Source organism: Terrapene carolina, unplaced genomic scaffold (genome assembly GCF_002925995.2).
Source record: "Terrapene carolina triunguis isolate 2854851 unplaced genomic scaffold, T_m_triunguis-2.0 Scaffold194, whole genome shotgun sequence".
Taxonomy (NCBI): Eukaryota; Metazoa; Chordata; order Testudines; family Emydidae; genus Terrapene; species Terrapene triunguis.
This window is the reverse complement of record NW_020664545.1, coordinates 9,161,555-9,179,435: the sequence shown is the minus strand read 5'-3', so window position 1 is coordinate 9,179,435 and position 17,881 is coordinate 9,161,555. Positions and strand designations below refer to the sequence as shown.

General features: G+C 40.3%; 1 protein-coding gene across 3 annotated transcripts in view; it reads left to right on the top strand.

Moving 5' to 3' along the window:
• The first annotated feature begins 15,980 nt into the window (after positions 1–15,980).
• The window catches only part of RFX2 (regulatory factor X2), a 59,054-nt gene continuing 57,153 nt past the window's right edge, over positions 15,981–17,881 (top strand). For all 3 annotated transcript variants that reach the window (XM_024205320.2, XM_024205319.2, XM_024205318.2), the window contains exon 1: positions 15,981–16,005. The gene's annotated coding sequence lies outside the window, so the exon portion shown is untranslated. The remainder of the gene's footprint in view (positions 16,006–17,881) is intronic.

Below are 17,881 nucleotides of genomic sequence, written 5' to 3'. Positions count from 1 at the left end.
ACTTGAAAGTGAAGGCAAATATTGCATCTTTATCTTACTTTTGCGCCAAGGAAATATGACATGTATGGCGCTACGTAATGGCACCAGTGGGTCCCTGGTGTTTGGGGCACAATGCGGGGAGTTAACAGAATGTTAGGAACCATTAGGAAAGGGATTGCTAATAAGACAGAAAATATCATAATGCCACTATATAAACCCATGGTACATCCACACTTGAATACTGCGTGCAGTTGTGGTCACCCCATTTCAAAAAAGATATATTCGAATTGGAGAAAGTACAGAGAAGGGCAACAAAATTGATTAGGGGTATGGAACAGCTTCCATATCAGGAGAAATTAAAAAGACTGGGACTGTTCAGCTTAGAAAAGAGATAACTAAGTGTGTGTGTGTGTGGGGGGGGAGGTGCAATATGATAGAGGTCTATAAAATCATGAATGGTGTGGAGAAAGTGAATAGGGAAGTGTTATTTATTCTTTCTCATAACACAAGAACCAGGTGCCACCCAATTAAATTAATAGGCAGCAGGTTTAAAACAAACATAACGAAGTACTTCTTTGCACAACGGCACAGTCATCCTGTGGAACTCCTTGCCAGGGGAAGTTGTGAAGGCCAAAAGTATAACTGGGTTCAAAAAAGAACTAGATAAGTTCCTGGAGGATAGGTCCATCGATGGTTATTAGCCTAGATGATCAGGGCGGCGACCCCATGCTCTGGGTGTCCCTAAACCTCGGACTGCCAGAAGCTGGGCCTGGACAACAGATGGATCACTCAACAATTGCCCTGTTTTGTTCATTGCCTCTGAAGGATCTGGCACTGGCCACTGTCATAAGACAGGATACAGAGCTAGATGGACTTTTGGTCTGATCCTTTATGGCCATTCTTATGAGTTAAAGACAGAATTTGAGGATTGCCTTTGGATTGCTTTTTCTTATTGGTTTGTATTTTGAACAGTGTGTGTGTGTGTGTGTGTGTTGGGGGGGAGGGAAGGGATATGTGCCTACTAGTAACATCTTCAATCTGATTCCTTTTAAAACTCTGTAGAGGTGCATGTGTGTACATTCTTTACAACTCCCAGAACACATGCTTCAGCTTGTGGTCTCTTAATGTTGTTCCTCTACTTGTAAGCAAGTACATTCTTAGCATTCTTTCCAGTTTGTATCGTGGCTACACAACATCTAATTATATTTCTTGACAACAACTAGCCAGGGAAGCTAAGAATTAACATTATAATGGGCCTTAAGGTTTTGCAATTACTCAAAAATGATCTGTGTGGGGCCTGTAGAACACTTGGGTAAGTCCTGTCAACATCCTTTCTTTGTGGAGAGAGAAGTCTTTCATTCAGATTTTTCTGGTCACTCTGCAGTGTTTCTGCATTGGAAAATTTACTTGCAAATTCTCCATGTGAATTTATTGCAGTTACTATTGAGCTAGTAGTATATAGTTGTGTGGTGACTGGGTCTGATCCTTTAATGACTTCACACATGCGAATAGTCCCACTGACATTTAGGGTTACACTCACCAGTGAATTTATTCACATGTGTAAATCTGGGGGTGTTTACTTCAAAAGGGCCCAATCCTGCAAAGTGTTTGTTAATAGAATTCCTTGCTGTTGCGTAGCATTTGTAAGACCAAACTTCATTCAAATGACAGACTGCTAGATCCTGTACAAGGCTCTCTGACTCCACGGCTGTTTCAGCAGACTCCCAGTTATGAAAATATTTAGCACAGAGCCTGTTGCTTAACAGCCGGAAAAATCCATTTCCTTTTTGCTTCGGAGGTAGCAGCTGTTTCACTTTCCAAAAAGCTGTTTAATTTTGTTGTTAGCTAAAGAGTTGGGGTTTGTTTGTTTGTTTTTTATTCTCCTCTGTGGGGAGAAAAGGAGCAAGGGTAGATCTGTTGGACTTGATGTGTGATCAATCAAAGTGTGATCTCCTAGAAATGCAGCTGTGTAAGTATATTAAAGTGCATAAAGAGCTGGAAAGATACTAGAGAGGGATGAAAGAAAGGTAAACAATGAAGACAAAAACATTTATACTAGTAGTGTTTTATTTTATAGTTCATATAGTACTACATAAGATCTTTACCATAAATGCTATGCAGTAACACTTATTATTCATTTGTTTCTGGTAGGACACCATTTAATATTTCTGTCTATAATTTGTATCTGAAGCTGCCAGATAATTCCAAGATTGATTACCATGTAAGCCTACTGTTCCTAGATGGTACGATACCTAGATAGTTCTGTCTTCTAACTCAGTTTAATTCCATAATTACATGATAATGCTGGACTGTGAAATTGCATAGTGAGTATCTAGGAATTTATCTTTGCTCTGTATAAAATGGCACTAGTATTTCCAAACATGGGCAGCCCTCAACCTAGAAGACGCTTTAGATGCCAATCCTTTGAGCCTTACTCAAGCAAAACTTCCACTGAAGGCAATGGGAGTCTAGCCTGAGCAGGGTAGCTTATTGTAGCTTATTCTTTATAATGCCTATATCCATACGGTTAGATGTACAATTGTACATCTATCTATCCCTCCCCCTCAGTTTGCAGGCTTGAAGGTGCTTCTAAAAAGCATATGCTGACTAGACATGAATGGGCAAATCCAAACTTCTGGAGCCTTGCCTGAGTATCTTGGTTGCATGCTGAGGCACAATTCATGGGGAGAAGACGGGAAGGAGACCTCCGCCCAAATCTGCAGACTGGCATCAGATCTCTTTCACTGAAAGAAGGAAGGATCTGACTCACCAACCCTCCCCTCCCCCCTTCACTCTTTATGCAACTCCCCAAATTCTTCCCTTACAAGTCTTTGGGTAGGGGAACTGCACTGATGTGGCCTGGGCCGCCTCTGCATACCAGAAATGAGGTAGTACAAACATTGGAATTTAGAAACAAAAACAAAACAAAGGTAAAAATCTTTAATGGATGCTTCCATCAAAGGGCTGCTGTATTGTGGCCCTTGGAGGCACTCCACATGGGCGGCACCCACTGGCATCAGTGTGCCCACACTATAGGCAACATGTGGGCTTGAATGATCAAGATAACTTACCAGATGCATCTGGGGGAATCTCAGCAAACTTTGAGTGGCCTTTAGGTTTGGACTTTCCAAATTAGCCTACAACTCCGCTCACTTTCAGGAGAGAGCACATTCTGCTGTAAATCGATGTTGTCATCCTTTTAAAAAAAATTGGAACAAAATAATAGTTACTACTTAATGCATATGAGCAACAATGCTGTTCTGGTTGCCTAGCAGCCAGCTAGACACACTGGAGAATAAAAAAGCCTGTCTGACTAAGCAATGTGGTTGGAGCTGGCTTTTAGGTTTGCGGGTGGAACCTGACCCAGGGAGCTCATATTTTAAGGATGGGGAGGAGGTGGGTGGAATTTACATTAATGGATATTTTAGTTCTAGCAGGATCATCAGTCTTCCCCTCCCCCCTGTTTCTCCTCTTCAGCTTTTAATGCTTTAGAAAAGGAATGAGAAAAATCTCCAAATTCGGTGCAAGAAAAAGCCAAGGACTCTCTTCCTTGTGCAGCCTGGAGATTATTAGTGTTTCATATTTTTTCAAGATACAAGTCCGCATTTGCTGCAAGCTCCATGTGTGCTAGGAAGTGGCTGCTGTAGTCACCTTGGCCTAAACCATCCACCCCTTTGCAGAAAGAAAGAAAAAAAGAAAGAAAACTGAGACACTTTCATCTTTGTCTTTAGAGCATCTTTGTCTAAGAACATTTTTTCCTCCTGATTTTATATATACAAAAAGTTGGACTGACATGGTACATGCATAGACCTATTTCAGCATTGCCAACCCCAAGCCTTTAAAAATCATGAGTCGGACCCCAACAAATCATGTGACTGGTTTAGAAATCATGAAATTTTAAAAACAATAAATGTTTGGTATCAAATTTGCAAATGAACTGAAGCTCAGCAGTTTCTCTTTGGAGTCTGGTCCTGAAGTTTTTTTGCTGTAAGATGGCTACCTTTACATCTGCTATTGTGTGGATAGGGAGGTTGAAGTGTTCTCCTACAGGTTTTTGTATATTGCCATTCCTTGTGTCCATTTATCCTTTTACGTAGTGACTGTCCAGTTTGGCCAATGTACATAGCAGAGGGGCATTGCTGGCACATGATGGCATATATAACATTGGTGGACGTGCAGGTGAATGAACCGGTGATATTGTAGCTGATCTGGTTAGGTCCTGTGATGGTGGTGTTGGTGTAGATATGTTGCATGGATTGGTTCCTGAGTTAGAGTTGTTATGGTGCGGTGTGTGGTTGCTGGTGAGAATATGCTTAAGGTTGGCAGGTTGTCTGTGGGCGAGGACTGGCCTGCCTCCCAAGGTCTGTGAAAGAGAGGGATCATTGTCCAGGATGGGTTGTAGATCACTGATGATGCGTTGGAGAGGTTTAAGCTGAGGACTGTAGGTGATGGCCAGTGGAGTTCTGTTGGTTTCTTTCTTGGGCTTGTCTTGTAGCAGGAGGCTTCTGGGTATGCGCCTGGCTCTGTTGATTTGCAAATTTGATACCATCAGATCAGGATTAAACAAAGACTGTGAATGGCTAGCCAGCTACAGAAGCAGTTTCTCCTCCCTTGGTGTTCACACTTCAACTGCTAGCAGAGGACCTCACCCTCCCTGATTGAACTAACCTCGTTATCTCCAGACTGATTCTTGCCAGCATATTTATACCTGCCCCTGGAAATTTCCATTACATGCATCCGACGAAGTGGGCATTCACCCACGAAAGATTATGCTCCAATACTTCTGTTAGTCTTAAAGGTGCCACAGGACCCTCTGTTGCTTTTTACAGATCCAGACTAACACGGCTACCCCTCTGATACTTGATATCAGAGAGTTGTCCATCTATTGGCACCCATTACCCTGCTCATTGGCAGCCTTGGTCGAGAGGCTAAGAATTAGCTGGAGATAGAGGGGGAGTTTGCTCTCTCTCTCTCTATGAGCTGGCTCTTCCTGGTCAGAGCTCAGGCACGTTGGTGAGGGCAGCATGATGGAAGGTCATGCCACTTTTGCCTTCTCTCCTTCAGGATTAAATAGAGGTCTCTGTTCTTCAGTTTTCAGTCTAGCACCTTTCATAGAGTTGTCAGAGGTTCCCTGTTCTGTGTTACCCTTTGGATCCCTCGTTTTGACGTTATGACTTACACCTCCATTCCTCTTTGTTCAGTTTTTGACTCCCATACTAGTTAAGTCATGTTAAATCACCTGACGGAAAGGGCCTTTCCTTGCTTTGGAGTGGGCTGTAACCATTGATCAAAGTCATCAAATAGGCTGGCACCTTTCACCAAAGTTCAGTTCCCACCTCCTCCCCAACAAAAATCAGCTATGAAGGCTGGAGGCTCTAGCGATAAAGATGCCCACTGCCCACTCAGAACAGTTTTAAATAATGTTTTCTAGGACTTGGCATTTGACTGGTCCAAAAATAATTGGTCAAATATTGGTCAGATAATGTTAAAAAAAAAGGTCAGATATTTTAAACCACTAATTTATTTGTAACAAAAAAGAGTAAGACTTTATGATCTCCATCAGGCTTAGCCTTAAATAGATATGAATGCGGAATTACAACACAACATGTAACTCAGAAAAATGTGAAACACAATGAAATGATGTTCTAAAAAATGAAAGAATGGTACCATGATGCAATCAGAAAAGTAGGCTGCTGCCTACATCAGGGCATTTTTGCTGGAATATTTGATAATATTTGACTGTTGCCAAAGAATAGGGGGTCAGTTGACATTATTTGACCAGTCAATTGAATGGCTTGCCAACCTTAGCATTTTCTTCTTCACACTCCAAGTCAATCTGCTGAAATAACCTGAGCAACATCAGGCCTGGTTACAGCTTATTTATACATGGCTGAATATTAAAATGCTAAAGGATCTTATTCATAGCTGACCCTAAGTTTTTAACATCTCTGTGCTGTCCTGTATTGCTGGATATTCTATTTCAGTACCAAAATTTACCATTAAGGTGAGTGTTAGAGATTAGTTCATGATAATATATCAGGCCTGATTCTCCATTACCCTTCACCTTGTGTATTCATTTACACCTTTGCAAAGTGAGTGTAAAAAGCATATTGGTAAGCGGCCCCAATATGCATTTTGTCCCATTGCTGGTTTTATGCTTTTGGCGTATGTCCTCCAGTTTTGTCACCTCTTACTTCTCTCTTGCCGTTTCAGTGGCCCTGAGCTCTGCTGACTTCCTGTCTGATTTACAGAGATAGGATGAAAGTCACTCCAGTTTCTGTTAACGCCACTCGGAACATCAGCCAGAAAGTGGTCACATGCTCCCTCTACAGTGCCACTAGGCCAAGTCATCTGTGGGAGCAAAGGACTGAACTCGGATTTCCCCCTCACATGGGATTGAACACAACTAGATGGCAGAAGATTGCTGAGCACGTGATAGTATTAAAAAGAGCCTATACAGTTCAAGCACAAAATCTTAGTTCAAAGCATTAAAGCACAGGTTTTTCTAGGGAGTTTAATGCAATGATTTACAATCCTGTGGATTTCATTTCTGCTACTTATGATTTCCTGTTGCAGAAGAGAGAATGCCTTACTGTAATTCTGGCATGTTACATTGGAAGGCTGAGCTATCATTGGATAAGAGTCTGAAAAAAATCGGTTCCATTTTCATGACACATTATTTAAAAACTCATAAAAATCTCAAATATTTAGAATTAGCAACTTTTCCTATAAACTCAGTCTTTAATGAATGTGAAGATGAGCCAATGTCATGGTGACCTTAAAAGTGAATGAACTCTGGCTTCAAAGTCTAAGCCAGGGGTCGGCAACCTTTCAGAAGGGCTGGGCCAAGTCTTCATTTATTCACTCTAATTTAAGGTTTCGCGTGCCAGTAATACATTTTAACGTTTTTAGAAGGTCTCTTTCTATAAGTCTATAATATATACCTAAACTATTGTTGTATGTAAAGTAAATAAAGGTTTTAAAATGTTTAAGAAGCTTCATTTAAAATTAAAATTAAAATGCAGAGCCCCCCAGATCGGTGGCCAGGACCCAGGCAGTGAGAGTGCTACTGAAAATCAGCTCACGTGCCGCCTTGGGTGCACGTGCCGTAGGTTGCCTACCCCTGGTCTAAGCTATGGGACAAATGCTGCACAGACACAGCTCCCACTGACTTTGGAGCATCAAAGAGCAGCCTGTGGCTTTAATAATAATTAGCAAGTGCAGCAGAACTTCTGTGTTTCAGTTCATGCCATCGTACCTATGATCGTGTTCTTATCTAGCAAAATAAAATTTAAAAAATATCCTGTATTTTTATACCAGCCATCTTAGCTCTTGCCTAAAACACTCTGTAAGACTTTACTTATTATGAGCAATGAATTCCAGCTTCAAATCTCACTACAATAATGCAGAATGTGGAGTTCAAATTAGTTTCATATGTTCACAGAATTCTGAAAAAAAAAATTTCAGTGCATTTTTTCTCCGAAGCATTACAGTTACAGGACACAAAAACAGGCGAAAACTTTCTCCTCTAGGGCTTGTTTTGCATGGTAGTTTTGTTTTTGCACTACTCTTGCTGTGTTGTAGCCTATACTGTATACTTCCTGTAGAAGCTAGAAGAGGAGACAACTGCTTTCATAATGACTAGTTATTATCACCTCAAAGAAAGGTTAATTTGTTGATATTTTTAAAATAAAAGAGGGATTTAAAAGTGCTCCTTTCCTCGACATTTGCTTCTAAGAACACTGTCTGCCTGGACTGTTTTATTATTTCAGAATAAATAGAATAAACCTCCCCCCTCCCCCCACCTCCTTAGTTACTATAGAAAAGAAATTATTTATCAGTCCTCCCAGGGCTTCTGAAAATAATCACTGACATATTAAGTGCGTTTTCGATCTGGTTAATGTGTGATGCGGGGGGGATAGGCTGGGGGATAGCATTGTTTGGTTTGGGAAGTATTCTCTCCGTCGCTGAGCAACCAGCCCTTGGAAACGGGAGTGGACTGTGTCACCCATAGCAACCGTTGTTACTCGACAAACAATGTGGGCCAGTGCAAACAGAGCCAAGACTGTAGGCTCCAGTTTTTAATTGAACATCTGCATGTGTTTTTCTCTGATTAAATGGTGTTTCAGTTTGATTTGTCTGTGACAGATATGCGTGGGCCAGTTTTGTGTGGTTATTTACAAGGTGCATGATTATCTTGTCCAAATGAATACCTTTTGTTTATTCTTATGTGAAGTCGAGAGGGCATTTCCCCCTCCCATCTCCTGCAATCCATAAAAATAGTCTCAAAATAAGAACCTTTTATCTATTTCTACCAAGAAATGTCTCAAGTTTCCTCCTGGCTGGGTATGTATTGCATAATTACTTAAGGTCTCTTAATCAGCTTGATAAATTATAAGCACAATCTTGATATATTAACATTGTGACATATGAAACTTTTATTTCTTTTTTTAATCCCAGTTTTATATTGCCCTTTATTGGATATATAAAATGGAAGGGGGTTTGGTTATCTGAATCCCTCTTCCCCTCCACAAATTTGGAACCAGAGAGGTCAAGGCTCCTCTCGTAACCCACAAAACATTAGCTAGAAGAATTAGCTAGAACTGCATCTCTAGTGTAGCTAAAGCAGCCCTTCCATTCTATCTTCCTTCCACGAAGGATCACATCTCAGTTTATGGCTAATACAATAAATAGCCTTGTATTTTCCTTTTACTTTGGGTGGATTTTGTTTAGCCCTGAGTGTTACAGCACGTGCCTAGTTACCAAAAGCCTAATGAACAGCTCCAAGGATCTAAACAGGCTTTAACTTTCCCTCTGCTTGTAACGGAGCAACAGTCTGGAAAGTGATTTCTCTTGTTGCATTATTCGCATTTGGCCCAGCAATGAAACAGGTGAGGTAATTAGCAACCAGTTGTGACGGGTGCCGCTGGGACCACAACACACAACCTGGGACTCTGAGATGAATGCACTTTTAAAAGTGATATGTACTTTCTCCAGCTGAATTTATCGCAGAATTATTATTAGTTAATTTATACATTTAAAAAAAAACCCAAAAACCTCTTACAAGAAGAGTTTCTCTTCAGCATCCCATTGGTCTGGTCTGATACCAGCCCCAATTCCCTGGATGGACTTTACCATGCACTCTGAAATTCTTTTAGTTGGTTGGATGTGTTTCTTTGAACTGGCCCAACCCTTCCCAGTTCCGCTCCATAATGGAACTGTCTCTGCTTGGTTTGGGCCACACCTGACAAATGTGTTTTGAGCTTAGTTCAGGCTTCAAGAGGAAGCACATCTATGTCTTATGTGCAAGTGGGTAGGTTGAGAAAGAAGGGACTGAGAAGTCACCCAGGCAATTTAAATGGACAAAGGAAAGAAACTTGCTCCCAGTGTCGGAAAGTAAACAAGACTGCTTACCCTGCCTGGAAAAGGGGCTTTAGGAACTTTTCTCTTAAATAAAGCAGTTCCTTAATTGATTTTATCCTTGCTTAGTCTGCCCTGACTGACTTTTGAAGCTGTCCAGCACAGGCCCAGAGTTTATGTAATAATAATACTGCTGCCATTTGCTCATCCCAAATACCATATTTTTCAAACGTTTGCTGCCCCTATGGTAGAATCTCACCCAAGAGAGCTTCAGTTTGCTGGGCCAGTTGCTATTTTAAAATCTAATTTGAAGATTTCTTTTTATGAATGACCACAATTTGTTTGTGGTTTGTTCGCCCAAACTCTGAGCACTCATGAATGGTGCGATATAAATATAAATAACAATAATGTGTTGGCAGGAGATACTTCTGTGTTTGTTGTTCACCAGATAGGCATGACAGGGACAGCTGCTGCTGCCCACATCTAAATTGAAATACAGAACTGAGCCTTCCACTTCACACTTAACTTGACCAGGGGCTGGCCAGCTTTCCTGCTCACTTAAAAAAAGATTGTCTGACCTAAACAAGCATAAACCAAGTACAAATGACCAGATAGGTTTAGATCAAGCTGGTCTGTTGGAGTCAAAATAAATAGAGCAGTAGTTGTCAAACTTTTGGACTAGTGACGCCTTTCACATAGGAAGCCTATGAATGCGACCCCCCCCCCTTATAAATTAAAAACACTTTTTAATATATGTAACACCATTATAAATGCTGGAGGCAAAGTGGAGCTTGGGGTGGAAACTGACAGCTCGCGACCCCCCCCATGTAATATCCTCGTGACCCCCCGAGGGATCCCGACCCCCAGTTTGAGAACCCCTGAAATAGAGTGATTACTATTTCTCACAGTGTGTAATCATCCTATAGAATTCTCTGCCATAGGAGAACCTAGAACAGCAGGGTTTGAAAAGGGGCTCAGTTTTATAGCCAATATTTGTAGTTATGCCTCCTAAAATGAGGGTAATCAAATTTCACGTTTAAGAGGATAAGTTGACCACCACATGGCTCAGGAAAGAACTTTCCTCACCTTGCTCAATTAGCCAGGGCCATTTCCCCCTCCCCACTTCCCTTTGAAATATCAAGTACTCTTCACTGCCTAAAGCAGGATACTAGACTTGAAGGACCAATGGCCTGATCTGTGTTCCTGTCCTGTCAATATCTTCTTGTTACATGTACAGTGCTATTCTCCTTTCCCCTCTTGTCTCATTGTGATGTGATAACAGTTCCTGTGTAGTTTGTATTGAAGTTAAATATGATTACCAGTATGAGGATCTGAAACCTAGGACTGGTCCACACTAAGCCCCCAGTTCGAACTAAGATACGCAACTTCAGCTACGTGAATAACGTAGCTGAAGTCGAAGTATCTTAGTTCGAACTTAAAGGTACTTACCCCGGGTCCACACGCGGCAGGCAGGCTCCCCCGTCGACTCCACCTACTCTCGCGGAGCAGGATTACCGGCGTCTGCGGTGAGCACTTCCGGGATCGATTTATTGCGTCTAGACAAGACGCGATAAATCGATCCCAGAAGATCGATTGCTTGCCGTCGAACCAGCGGGTAAGTATAGACATACCCCTACTTATTGGCACCTATGTATCCCATGCCCCCATCCAGATATACTGTATATCCAAAAATAAGGTTTCCCTCCAGGATTTTAGTAAAAGAAGGAAGGCAAGTCACAACACAGTCTAATTGACCTTTCCAAAGTGGGAGATGTTTAGAAACGTGAGAGGCTAGAGAATCTTGCCTGTATGTTCGGGGTTCTGCTGATCGCCATATTTGGGGTCGGGAAGGAATTTTCCTCCAGGGTAGATTGGCGGTGGCCCTGGAGGTTTTTCGCCTTCCTCCGCAGCATAGGGCAGGGGTCGCAAGCTGGAAGATTCTCTGCAACTTGAAGTCTTTAGATCACGATCTGGAGACTTCAACAGCAGAGTTAAGGGAAAATGGGGGGGTCAGCTTTTGTGGCCTGCATCATGCGGGAGGTCAGACTAGATGACCATATTGGTCCCTTCTGACCTTAAAGTCTATGAGTCTATGAGTCTATAAGCCTGTTCAAATTGCTTAGAGTTGGTACTGTGATTCGGGAACGCGGAGGGGCAAATAAGTGTATGTTAATTTCTTTGGGCGAAACCTTGGAGGCTTGGAAAAGGGAAAAAACAACCCGATTACCTAGGGCTTCATTGTTTCTGTAAACTTTTCATCCCAATCTATTTACTTTCAATGCAGTATGTGTGGTTATGGTATGGGACACTGTTGAGTAGTTGGGTCCAAAGTTCTACAGAAGCTAATCGTTATTAGACATGTTTGCAAGTGTATAATCAATAAATACCATTTGTTTGTATTTAGACATTCCTCTGCAGTATTTGCAACCTAAAATTGTGCTAGTGGAGAAAAAGGTAGAAATTGAGACTGACTAGCTTATTTTTCTTTGTCCAAGATAAGAGAAGCTTAAAGAAAAAGAGCATGAATGGTGAAAAGTGAATTAGATCTTTAAAAATCTTCCAATATGAATACTTTTCAAATGTTTCTCGTAACACAGGTGAGTAATTTTTAACCTGACAATGTGTCTTAAAGATGTATAAAAGTGTATTTGAAGAGTAATATGTTGATTTATAAACTGCTCTTGATTAGTAGCTGTGTCATTATCATAGATACATAAAGAAACTATACTGAAAAGAAGCTATGTCTTAGATATAAATGTATGGAAACAAAACAAAAAAATAGTTTGAGACTGCAGCACTTTATCCATCTGCTAACTTTCTCATTACCAGTAACTACAATTTAAAGGTGAACTGAAAGGGCTAGGCATACTGTAAATCTGAGTGCATGGTTCTGGTTTCCCTAGCTACAGCTGATAACCCCACTGACACCCAGTACAGCACAAGAAGTTGCATTTCTCATGCTACATTAGTTGCCTTCAGTTGTAGCAAAAGAAACCTCTCTCTGAAATCAGGACTCGGCAGGCCTATAGAAAAGGAACAGACTTATTCATGTGTTCATTTATCAAGCATGCTCAAGTCTGCGTATGTATTGTATTAACAATTTGGGAACTGCTTCTGTGTCTATCTTTAAAAAAAATAATTCAATTTTCCTTTAAAATTAGAACCCTTAATTTTCTGTTACTTAAAATATCACTGTAACTTTCTTTTAAGGGCACTTCGTTTTAGTCAGTGGAGTACTGTGGTTGGATGAACGGTTGGACAGCACAGTGGTGAGATAGACAATGAGCGTTTGGCACCTGATCTCTCTTGCAGTATCATTTTTGAGTCTTCTGAGCCCTGGAGTTCAGATAGTTTAGGGTACTGATAGCCTAAGGTTGAAACTCAGCATGGTAGCAAACTGGGTGCTCGTTAGCTTCTGTACTTCCAACAGCCACTGAAGTGGTGTGTTCTGGATATGGCTACTAGAATTCAGGTCTGAAGGAGTTAAGTTCTCCTTCTGACATTTTTAAAGTTCTCGTCCTCAAAAACGAAAAGCATGTAAAATGGATCACTTTGTGTATGGGAACTTCCTTGTGGTTTGACTGCAGCTCATAGTTACTCTCCTTGCATTTAGGTTTGAGATACCACACGTGGGGACTCATCAACCATCCTCTTGGCAGCATATGCTGTTGCTGCTTCTGCCACACATTCAACTGACTCTTAAGGAAATCCTTTTTAAATTATCAACACAAAAAAGTTCCTAGCACTCTTCCACATCAGTGAAAGGGAAACGTAAAGAAAACGATGAAGACCATTAAATTTCCCTGGCTCCATGATAATAGAATATCTATATTGTATGATTCAGTTCCATGAAATCCAATTCAAGACTGAGAGTGTATTTGTAGTATTAACTATTGCTATAAAAAGTCCCTTCCAAGTTTTTCCATGAGGACCATGTTCCTGAAATATGGATATACTGCTTGGTGTCCTTGAAAGCCTTGAAACCTGTGTTTTGGGTTCATCTGTGTTTCCAAGTAACTAGAGCTCTTACAGAAGCAGTGTTTTGTCTCTCTTTTAATTTAATTTAACTTTAATCAGTGGAAGGTTCTGGTGCCTTCTGTCTTTATAACATTCTGAAGCAATTTAATCAATTAAAAAGCAGCGATTCCAGAATCAGCTCATTATCAGGTTCCTTGCCATTTTCACCCTCCACTTACCTCAGGCTGTTGAAAGAGTAAACGCCATAACCCATAATTCACAAGAGCCCTTGGATGAGCCTGTTTTGCATGCCATGATAATTCCACCTAATTTCTGATTTTGAGGAACAGAGAGGGAAAGATCAGCCACAATTGAGTGAACTATTTCAAACAACATAACAGTGTGCTCGGATACCATAGTGAAGGGCACGTTAAAACCACACAGATATTTATAACTGGCTCCAACCTTCACCCAACTCTTACGGTGAATCAAGGGAAGGATTAAGGAAGAATTGTTGGGACCTGGACTCAGTGGTCAGGGCCGCCAGATGCAACCATAGGTCTGTGAATAGCTGGTGGCACATGAGTGCTTACTGCCGCTGCTGTAGGACTTGCAGACAACGATCTTGGGTGCCCTCCCACAATACCTCAAGTTGTGTGATCTGATGAAAGTAGAGAAGCACTGGCCAATCAATGATTGTTCACTGCAGACACGGTTGACTGGGCTGGGGTTGGGGTGGCAGATCTTGGCATGGAGGCCAGGATTCTGATGGGCCTAGATTTAGTATGTTCTTAACGTACTGCTGCATTTCCTGGTTTTATCTGAAAGGAGACATAGGAGAGGCTATTCGTTCCCATTTTCTTTTTTTCTTCAGATCTGTCCATAAATCAGGAAATACTGTAGATCTCGTGAGTGTACCTGATCTTAGGATTTTCAGGCACATTGCGTTTTACAGAAACATTAAACCTCAGATGCTTAGCTGCCAGACTTTCAAATGTTTTGAGGTGTGCTTATTACTAACAACCATGCTGGGAGCCTTGTCTCTTTATAGGCACCCTCCATGTTCTCTTAAACTGGAAAGTAACCATACTGATTAGCTTTTATAGATTGGATCCATAGGTACAGAGGTTTGGCTTACTTCAGCTGTCAGAAAGTAATAAGGGTTTCGTTTCAGGTCAATAAGCTTTTAGAAGTGGGTAAACTGGAGCCAAACTTTGCCAAAGTTCTGGGGGGGATTTGGCCCTGGATTCTGGTTCAGAGTCATTTGCTGGCAGTTTGAAAGTGTTTGCTAATGTGCTCCTCCTGCTTTTAAGTTCTATGGACTGTGGAAAAATTTTCTTCCCTTGATCTGAATTTTTGGGAAACTCCTTGTATTTTTGTGACTGTGTGCCCTGGAGAAAAAGACAGATGAATGTGTTGGGTTGAGGGTGCAGGCAGGGAATAATCTATTTCTGATGCAGATATCTTACATAGTTCTGCCTTAAACTGGCTTAATTACTTGAGCTGATCTTGGTTTCATCCATTGCAAAATCATTGAAGAAGGTTTATCTCCTATACTTTATATGCTTCAGTCAAAATGCAATTAATTCAATTTCAGGTCAGTTTTTTAAATAGAGCGCAGGCCAAAAGTGACAAGTGAAGTGGAAAATATTTGTCCACATGATACCTTCTTAAATAAGTGTGGCATAGTTGCTGTTGGAGATGCATAGTAAGCATTTATTGGTGAAGGAATGGAAAAACAGCAACCCTCTGCTTCCTTCTTACTACATATTTTTGATTACTGTGGAGGGTATTGAGAACTAATATCTTCCATGTAGCGTATATATTGAAACTGTTTTAATACTTTTCATTTTTATATATGTACATGGCTACAGACACACACTTTGGAGAAAATACCCTCTTAATGCCTGTTGAGAACATGATGGCCTGATACTTGAAGTTATTTCTTCTGATTTCGGCTGTTACTGGTTCCTTCTTTACAGAAATAAAAAAAAAAAAATGCTCTAAGCAAACTAAACCTGGATAAAAACTCCAGAAGCTGAATAGCTTAGGCTTTTGTTTTGTTTTTTGTTCTTTTTAAAATTTACTCTTCCTTAAAAGTTCCATGCAAAGCAAACCCTGGTGTTAGTTTAGATTCTAGCAGCCAGTGTTAACCGTGAGACATCATTCAGGTCAAGTAATTCTAAAAGTTAAGGCTGTAGTTTACATCCGTCTACATATACTTTTAAAATATGATCTTTTAACATAATTTTATGGTATTTGTCAAATGATATGGATAATACAGACTCGGTCTTGCTGACTCCAAGCATTCAATATCCATGAGCCAAGCCCCCTGAAAATCATGATATTGGCTTAAAAATATTGAGATTAAAATATATTATTTACCTTCTGGCTTTTTACCATGCACTTGAATCACATTTTCAAGCTTTTCTTTGCAACCATAAGGGCTAGAAATCTTTAATATTTTTTTTAAACGAAAGCTGAGATTCTCACATAACCACTTGTTTCCAAGAACTGGGGCTTTAAGTAAAATGCCAAATATTGTGAGACTCAGGATACAACCGGAAATTCTTTATACAACCTTGCATGCAGTGAGCATACTGGACTAGAAGTTTAACTAGACTACTTTAAATTACGCTGGGGCCGTTTTGGTCTCTGGATGGCTCAGACTCAATGAAACAGCACAGGCTCTGCACAGCTGAAAATCTGGTATGTACCTTGCAGTTAGGAAATATTACTTTAAATTAACGAATGTTAATGATAAATACAAAGGTTATGTGCAGCATTGTTTTAAAGAGAAATTGAATATGAGGTGGTGTTCGGAAATGCTGATCTTCACCTTGCATTATTGAATATGGATGCTGCTGAACTGTTATATCTTTTTGTTGCTCTGTCATGTCTACCTGTCCAATTTTCCTTCCTATTAATTTTTATTTAACATGGCTTATGTTTTTCCTTGGGACTCTATTGTGAACTGAAATTAAAAATAGGCAAAGGTCTGTGTCTGAGAGCCTCTGCTGTCAGCTACAGGTGGAGTACAGCACTTCATGTGAATAATTGTAATTGGGCTGTTTTCCACTGTTCTATCTTAATTTGAAATCCTCAGATGAAAGGCATGAAGTGAAGACTTAGTATTTTTTTAATATTCTGCAGTTCTAAATATTTAGCTTTGCTACTGGCTCACTGTGTTTCATTGGGCAAGTTGCTTAACCAACTGCTTTTTATGCCTTAGTTTACCATCTGGTTGTAATAACTTGTCCTCAAGGAGATATTGTGAAGCTTAATTAATAGTTGTGAAGTGCTTTAAAATCCTTAGGAGGAAAGAATGAAATATAAAGTAGTAGCATTCTTTAGTATTCTGTAAAAGTCTCAACCCAAATCTGCCCTCGCACTACTGAATTGTCCTTTATGTGATGTTCCACTTTACAAACTTTTCTTTAAACATTTGCCAAAATGATAAGAAAAGGATTAAAAATATCCTAGAAGTTTAAAGAAAATCTGGTCGCCAAATAAACTTTAACATAAAGGTGAACTGAATTTTTTTCCCCACAAAATAGTTTAACATAAATTTTGTCTCCCAAAATGCTCAAATAACTTTCTGAAAAACAATATTAATTCTTGTACTTTATAATGTGATCTCTACATTGATTGATTGTTTTGGATTGGGGAAGGGAGACATTCTCTCTCCTGCTTGATTATTTTTCCTTATGTATTTCAGGTTAAAAAAATAATAGAGAATAAATTAATACCGTTGCTATGGTATATGTCAAATCTGCTATTGGTACTCTGGTTTCCATGGGCATCAGTGTTAGTGCCTCCCAACAATATATAATCCTTGATCTTTTTTGATATTTATACGTTCAGTACAAATGGCAATACCACAACTTTTTTCATATACTTCTTTGTATAAAAATAGTGTGTAAATAGGCACACCATTAAAGGAGTACCACAACGATTCACTTATGCCCTGGTTGCGAAAGGAGCTTAAGCACATGGGACTACTCTCCTGCTTGAAGTTAGTCATGTGGTTGCATATGTTGCTGAATCAGGACCAGAATACTGGAGTTAAGTGAATGAAATATTTTCTCATAGGCAGACTCCCTGCTCTGCCTCCGATCAGCAGTGATATTATATGTTGGAGGCCTCAGCATGTAGCTTAGAAACTTTAGTTTGGGTATTCGGGAGCTGATGCTCTGTTAAAACATTCTGTAGACAGATACTTGCCGTTCTTCTTTAAGGCCCCAATTCTGCAGTTGGGTATCCCCACACAGAGTCCCACTGACTTCAGTGGAGTGCTGTGTGGGTGCTGGGGTGCACCCATAGACAGTCAAGTGTAGGATCAGGGCTAAATTTACCTTTTTGTTTGTTTATTTGTTTTTAAGCCTGGGAATTGGTAGTGAGTGGGGTTTCCCTTGTTACAAAGTTAAAATAGACATGCATGAGGAAAGCTATGTAGTATTTACTCCTGAGCAGTCTATTTTTACTTTTATTTTTTCCTCACTGCAACACTGTGTGGAAAGTATTTTGAAACAGTCATCTTTGTTTTCCTAGCGTTTTAAGGCACGCCCAGACAAGATGGATTAAA